This window comes from Papio anubis, chromosome X (assembly GCF_008728515.1).
Source record: "Papio anubis isolate 15944 chromosome X, Panubis1.0, whole genome shotgun sequence".
NCBI lineage: Eukaryota > Metazoa > Chordata > Mammalia > Primates > Cercopithecidae > Papio > Papio anubis.
Window position 1 is genome coordinate 58,166,563 of NC_044996.1, and position 7,586 is coordinate 58,174,148.

General features: G+C 33.7%; 1 non-coding gene across 1 annotated transcript; it reads right to left on the bottom strand.

The window, feature by feature from the left end:
* Positions 1-2,884: 2,884 nt before the first annotated feature.
* LOC116272184 lies at positions 2,885-2,989 on the bottom strand. Its single transcript, XR_004180912.1, has one exon. It is a non-coding gene; the product is annotated as a U6 spliceosomal RNA (small nuclear RNA).
* Positions 2,990-7,586: the final 4,597 nt, after the last annotated feature.

A 7,586-nucleotide genomic window follows, 5' to 3' on the forward strand; every position in this document is an offset into this window, starting at 1 on the left:
AATGATGCTATGTTCTTCCTGGCTTTAAAGTAACTCTTCTAGAATCTCAAAGTCAATCACTACAGTAAGCAAAAAGAAGTGTTAGTCAAGAACATGCTTTGTCTGATACATCTTTTATCTATTCATTTGCTTATACATGTAACCATTATTTCAACATATATTTATTGAGAGCCCAGTCTGTGTCAGGCATGTGCCTGACACTTCTTCTGCATTCACAGGTACATAGTGATCTCAACCATTAATGCATGGAACAATTATAACAGGACATTAATAATAAAGAATGATATTTTCATCTCAATATATTAGGTTGATTCTATGATACAATTAAATTTAATGCAAGGGAAAGATAGCAACACATTTCTATTAAAAATATAAAAGACTTTGCACTTTTAGTAACTTTTAATCTACTATCATGATTTAGTATTCTCTTACTCAAAATACGAAAAAGGAAGTACTTAAGACATTTAGCAAAATGAGAATAAAGAGGTGAGGCTTTCCATTTTAACCTATAGATTTGTATGATGTAATGTGACATTTTTATTGGAGTAGGAAATTTTAGGTACTTAAAAATGATAACATGCCATATTGAATCCAATGAGGCAGGAAATCTATTTATATACAAAACATTTTGTATATAATGTTTTATAATGACATGAAATATTGTATTCTAGTCAAATGAGCACTCTCTTTTAGGAAAGCAGAGGGAGAGTGTAATGTTCCATACTGGCTCCTTTTTATTTGTTTGGTTCACTTTTCTTTACAGGAATAATTTTGAAATGCTTGACTTTTTTGTTTTTTGAGACAGTGTCCCACTCTGTTGTCCTGGCTAGGGTGCAGTGGCATGATCATATCTCATTGCAACCCTGATCTCCCACCTCAAGTGATCCTCCTGCCTCAATCTCTGTAGTAGATGAGACTACAGGTATGCACCACCATGCCCAGATATTTTTTTTTACTTTTGTAGAGACACAGTCTCTATGTTGCCTAGGCTGGTCTCAAACTCTTGGACTCAAATGATTCTCCCACTTCAGCCTCCCAAAAGTACTGGGATTACAGGTGTGACACACCGTACCAGCCACATTTGATTATTTATTTGCTCATTTAACTAGAATAAAATCTTTCATGCCAGTTCAAATTGAGTAGTGGTAAAAGGAATCAGAAAGAAGATTAACTTGAAAGAGTCTTTTTATAATGTACAAAATATGAGTGCAGTATTCATATAATACATGGCCCTGGGTGGACCTTAATTGCTAGTACTTTGCTTTTTATTTTTGTATCTCAGGCCAAGCCAAGTTGGATCTGTAATAACATCTGCACAGAAAGAGAGACCCAAACAGAAACCAAAATAAAAATGTAAAACTTTTGACCCTATTAACAGCATAGCAGTAAGGAAATCTGGCTCCTTGAACCAATATACAGGGTCGGCAATCATTGTGCCACAAAGTTTAACAATACTTGTAGAGACTATGAAGCCATCTGTTTCATTTCCTCTACTGAAATCGAGATTTATTGACTTTTCATAGTGAGTAATGCAGAGTATAAAAAATGTTTTATTTTCGTTATTTTAAATATTAAGTCAATAAAATTTTTACCTCGACGTAGAAGTGACAGCCAACAAAGCAAGTACATTTTTCTTACACTTTTGACAATTAAAAAGTATAGCTTACTTTTATCTGTATGTATAATGCTGTTTGTTTTAGCTTTGTGTAACTTTAGGAGTAACCACAAAAGAAGTTGAACATAAGAGAGGAGCCAAGCTAACTTCCTACATACTCAGAAACAGATGTTTCAAAAAAAAAATCAGAATGACATAACGATTTTGGTATAAGCTGTTTCTAGTCATAGCTTACATTCCATTAATTTATTTACTTAGGAAATATTGAACATCTCTATGCTGGGCAAGATGCTAGGACCTGGGGATGGTAAACATGAAAAACAAGCTCTGCTACTATGGAGTTTACAATCTAGGGGAAAGGAGAACGGCTATATGAAATTAAGGTGATTATTATGAAGAAGAAATGTAAGATGCATTGGGAGTCTATGATATTAGCTTTATTTATGGAAATAACTTACATAGGCATGTGAAAAAAGATACACTGGACAATTCATAGGATGCTTTTATTCAGTCTTGCAATGTGGAGAACATTAATAAGGAACATCTCAGAGAAAACAAAGGGAGGGGAGTTGAAGATTTTATAGGCAACTAAACTAAGGAGTTATCAAGGAGGGATAGAGATGAGTCTTTATCAGAATATGAGTGCAGAGTGATCCTTTATGCTAACTTTTTTTTTTTTTTTTTTTTTGAGATGGAGTTTCACTCTCTTGTGCAGGCTTGAGTGCAGTGGTTGGAGCTCACTTCAACCTCCGCCTCCCAGGTTCAAGCAATTCTCCTGCCTCAGCCTCCCGAGTAGATGGAATTACAGGAGCCTGCCACTGTACCCGGCTAAATTTTGTACTTTTAGTAGTGATGGAGTTTCACCATTTTGTCAGACTGGTCTTGAGCTCCTGACCCCAGGCAATCCATCTGCCACAGCCTCCCAAAGTGCTGGGATTACAGGCGTGAGCCACCATGTCCGGCCCCATTAGTCATTTTTCAAAACACAGAATGGTGGGAGAATTTCTCAACCATTGAAGGTTTTCATGAACACAGAGCAAAGACAACATTTAGCATTATCAGTTTCTCCCCTTGTTCAAAACAAATGGATACCATTGCTAACTGAAACACTCAGAAATAAGCATAAACCTCTTCAATGGGTGAAAGCAGGCTCTAGGAAATTTTCATAAGGACTTTTGATGGCATGATTTCTGCAACATGTGCTGAGCCATTTGTTGAAAAGTAGTGACAAACTTCAATTGTCTTTTTTTTTTTTTTTTTTTTTTTTTTTTAAATATGGAATGCTTCATGAATTTGTGCATCATCCTTGCAGGGGCCATGCTAATCTTCTCTGTACTGTTCCAATTTTAGTGTATGTGCTGCTGAAGCAAGCACTCAATTGTCTTATGTTTCTAGAGATAAGACATCTTAAAAGAGAAATGCCTAAAAATTTAAAAAGAGACTTATTAGGCTAACAGTTTGTATTAAAAGAAGGCAGGAATAAACCTTGAGGTTAATAGTCCAGTGGATTCCAGGAGCTTGGTGGGAGAAAATATTTCAGTTATGCCTCATTGCTCATTGAGCATATTGAAGCTCTCCAGTTAAGATGTTGATATTCTTGATGATGTTGTTCATAGTGTTGGTTACCTGTACTATGAGGGCATACATAACCTGAGCATTTCACCAATCTTCCACAGTGGAAGTGGTCCACATAACATCTTCTCCAGGGAGAATTCTGGCACGTGCATATTCTTCTTGCGTGGTGATTCCTTAGAAGTGTACAACAAGTCTTGGCCTTAAGCTTGAAGAGCTTCTTTAGATCCTGAAGTAGAGGTAGAGGATAAAGCCAGGAAGCCAGCAGCAAAGCAACCTAAATTTGGTTGGGCTTTGAATGGTCATATTTTAGTTTTTGGTGATCCTGAGTAGGGCAGAAGAGTGAATTAAAAAATTTGTAGGATTTTTTAGAATTAAAGGATTGTAACCAGATATTGAAGAAATTGGAAAAATTGAAAATTTGGGAAGAATTGACAATTTGGGCAAGTTAACATCATCCTGTCCAATTTTCACATAAGTAATATTAAGATTGGCTTATTCACTGATGGAGGTGTGGATAGGGAGGAGGTAAATTAAATCTTCACCACAAAAGGCAGATGTTGCATATTCATCAGTTACCCTTAATTTACAAAATGTTGCAAAATAGTTCAAAGACAATTAACAAGGCTAGAATCTGAAATGATAAGTGTTTGCTATAGTTAATGCATAATTGTTTATCAAAACAAAAAACTAGAGTAGTCCACCATTATCTAGGAGAGATAAATTCCAAGACCTTCAGTGGGTGTCTGAAACTGCACATAGTACAAAAGCTTGTAATATATTGCCTTTTCCTTTACATATATACCTATTATAAAATTTAATTTATAAAGTAGTCACAGTAAGATATTAACAGAAATAGCTAATAATAAAATGGAACAATTAAAACAATATACTTTAATAAAAGTTATATTAATGTGGTCTCTCTCTCCCAAAATATCTAATCCTATTTCACTTATCCTTCTTGTGATGATGAGATAAAGTGAGGTTAATGATATGGGCATTGTGATGTCACATTAGGCCACTATGTATCATCAAAAGGGGGATCATCTGCTTTGGCTGATCCTGGATCATTGTGCCACTACAACGTTGTTGGTTGGATATCAGGAGGAGATAATTTTGATGGGAGTTCTTGATAGTTGCAGTTATCTTGCCAAAATCTTTTGGACGAACATAGTAATCATAACTTGTTGTCCTTTTTTTTTTCTTTTTTTTTTTTTTAACTCTTCCTAATTTTGCTACAGAGGTTGTAATCCTTTGGTGATCACACAGGTGATTTCAATGCTTCATTCCATCTGATGATTGAATTTCACAATTTTGTCTTTTAACGTTTGTGCAATTTGAAACACTTTGGCAAAATTTGGTAATGCCTATGCTGTGGGTTCTACTTCAGTTTCTTTTTCAGCTTATTCTTTCTCTTTAGATGACTCAACAAGTTCTTTCGATTTTGCATTTAACACATTGTGATGGCCTTAAATATGTTCTTCCACTTCTTCATCAAGAGTGTCAGCAAATCCTGCTCCACCAACATTCCTTGTTGTGTGAATGATTTTCCTGACTTCTCCATCGATCCTCATAAAACCTTTAAAATAATATATGACTTAATACCATAAGTTCTTCAGCAGGCATTTACAGTTTCTGGGTGTATTTATTTATTTTTATATTTTTAAACATATGTGTTTATTTCAATAATTTTTGGTGTACAAGTGGTTTTTGGTTACATGGATGAATTGCATAGTGCTGAAGTTTGAGATTTTAGTGCACTGATAACCCAAGTAGTGTACATTGTACCCAATATGTAGTTTTCATGCCTCACCTCCCTCCAAACATCCCTTGTATGAGTCTTCAAAGTTCATCATATAGCTCTGTCTGCCTTTGCATATCCATAGCTTAGCTCCCACTTATAAGCGAGAAAATACAGTATTTGGTTTCCCATTCCTTGGTTACTTCACTTAGAATAATGGCCTCAAGCTTCATTCAAGTTGCTGAAAATGGCATTATTTCATTCTTTCTTTATGGCTGAGTAGTATTCCATGGTGTATATACACCACATTGTCTTTATCCACTGATTGATTGATGGGCACTTAAGTTGGTTCCATATATTTTCAATTGTAAAATGTGCTATGATAAGCACACAAGTGCAGGTATCTTTTTGATATAATAACTTATTTTCATTTGGGTAGATACCCAGTAATTGGATTGCTGGATAAAATAGTAGATCTTCATTATTTCTTTAAGAAATCTCCATACTGTTTTCTATAGAGGTTATACTAATTTTCATTACCACCAGCAGTGTATGTGGTGTATTTTCACCAGTGTATGATGAAAAAGCATTGCCTTTTCACCACATTTATTGATTTTTGACATTTTAATAATGGCCATTTTGCCTGGTGTAAGGTGGTATCTCATTGTGCCTTTAATTTGGATTTTCTGACAATTAGTGATGTTGAGCATTTTTTCATGTTTGCTGGCCATTTGTATATCTTCTTTCGACAAATGTCTATTCATTTGACTACTTTTGATGAGATTGTTTTTTCTTGCTCATTTGTTTGAGTTCTTACGAGATTCTGGATATTAGTCCCTTGTAAGATGCATAGTTTGCAAATATTTTTCACATTCTGTGGAAAGTCTGTTTACTCTAATAAATAAAAACATATATATATATAAAATATAAACATATCATGAATAGTGACAACACTAACAAATCTTTATGGGCTTCCCATACACAGTGCATTTTATGGAATATTTTTATTTATACTATTTTATCCATACCAAGTTGACTTAGAAAAGTCTAAGCGTTTCTTCTGTATGACAACCCTTCCCATGAAACTCATTAACAGTGACATAAAATACACGTAATTATTATTAGCTCCTCTCTTTTTATAATATGAAAGAATAAACCCTTTGTGATTTTCCAGGGATCCTGGGGGAACTCTCAAAAGCACTTTAAGGTGCAAAATATATTTAAGATTCAATTTCAAAAAGTTGAAATGTCAAAAGTTATCAGTACCTATGAACACTTTATTAAGATAAAATCATGGGTTACTGAGAAACAATACTTGGCTCCCTATTTAACCAAAGTGATAATAATCATTCTTTAAAATGAATTATTATTTTATTGTTGATAATAAATAAATTATTTATTATTTATTATTTTATTATTATTTTATTATTTATAAATGAATATTATTTAAAACATAGTATATGACATCAATTTAAACAGTAGTCAGAAATTCCAATATTTCACCTCGCCATAAATGCAATTTAAGAAACTAGCAAAATATGTTAGAATAAACTAACGTGGAGCTCTGTAAATTAACCAGAGGCATGCAGCAACTGGAAGACTTACTCAAGAAAAATGGCTGAGTCTAGGTACTAACTGAACTTTATGATATTTTAACATACCCTAAGTCTATCCCCTGCTCCCTAGCTCAGTGATAGTCTTGAAAATAACAGCTAATGTAAACATTAACTGAGAAACCAGAAAGAACTTCAGTCACAAAGAATTGTGTTGTTTTGACCTGCCTAGTCTCGGAAGAAGAGAAAAAAAGAGAAAGTAGCACAAAGAATATTTGAAAAAATAATAATATAAAAAGCCCCAAATATGGGGAAACTATTAATCCACGCATGCAAGAAACTCGATGAATTTCAAACAGAATAAAAGAAATCTTCAGTAGACACTTCGTATAACACTGTTGAAAGAAAAAGACCAAAAGATAATCTTGAAAATAACAAGAGAAAGGTAACCTACCACAGACAAGGAATCCACAGATTATTTTTCATCAGAAACTATGGAGGCCAGAAGGCAATAGGATACAATTTGCAAGGTGCTGAAAGACAAAAACTGCCAAACAAGAATTGTACATCAGCAAAATTTTCTTTCAAATATATAGGAGAAAATGTACATTATTTTCACTAACAGATTTGCAGTACAAGAAATGCTAATGCAAGTCTATCAGAATAAAATTAAAGGACAATAGAAAATAATTTAAGCAAATATGAAAAAATAAAGAACACCCATAATAGTTACCACACAGCTAAATGTAAAAGGCACTATTTTAAAAATGACACAATTATATGCTAACTGTAAGGGACTCACTTTAGAGCCAAAGAAACGAATACATAAAAACAAAATGGATAGAAAAAGATATAGAATAAAAATCATAATAAGGGAGCTAGAGAGGTTATATTAATGCAAAACAAAATAGACTTTAAGAGAAAAATTTTCACCAGAGACAAAGGTGGGCATTATATGATGATAAAAGGGTCAATCCATTATCAAGAGATCAGCTGAGCTAGGAGACAGAGAGAGAGCAAAGTTGCCAGTTGTCAGCATAGTTAATTAAAACAGCAAAAAGACAAAATAAAAGTAATCATCTTAGTAGTTTCTATGTCTTCAGAA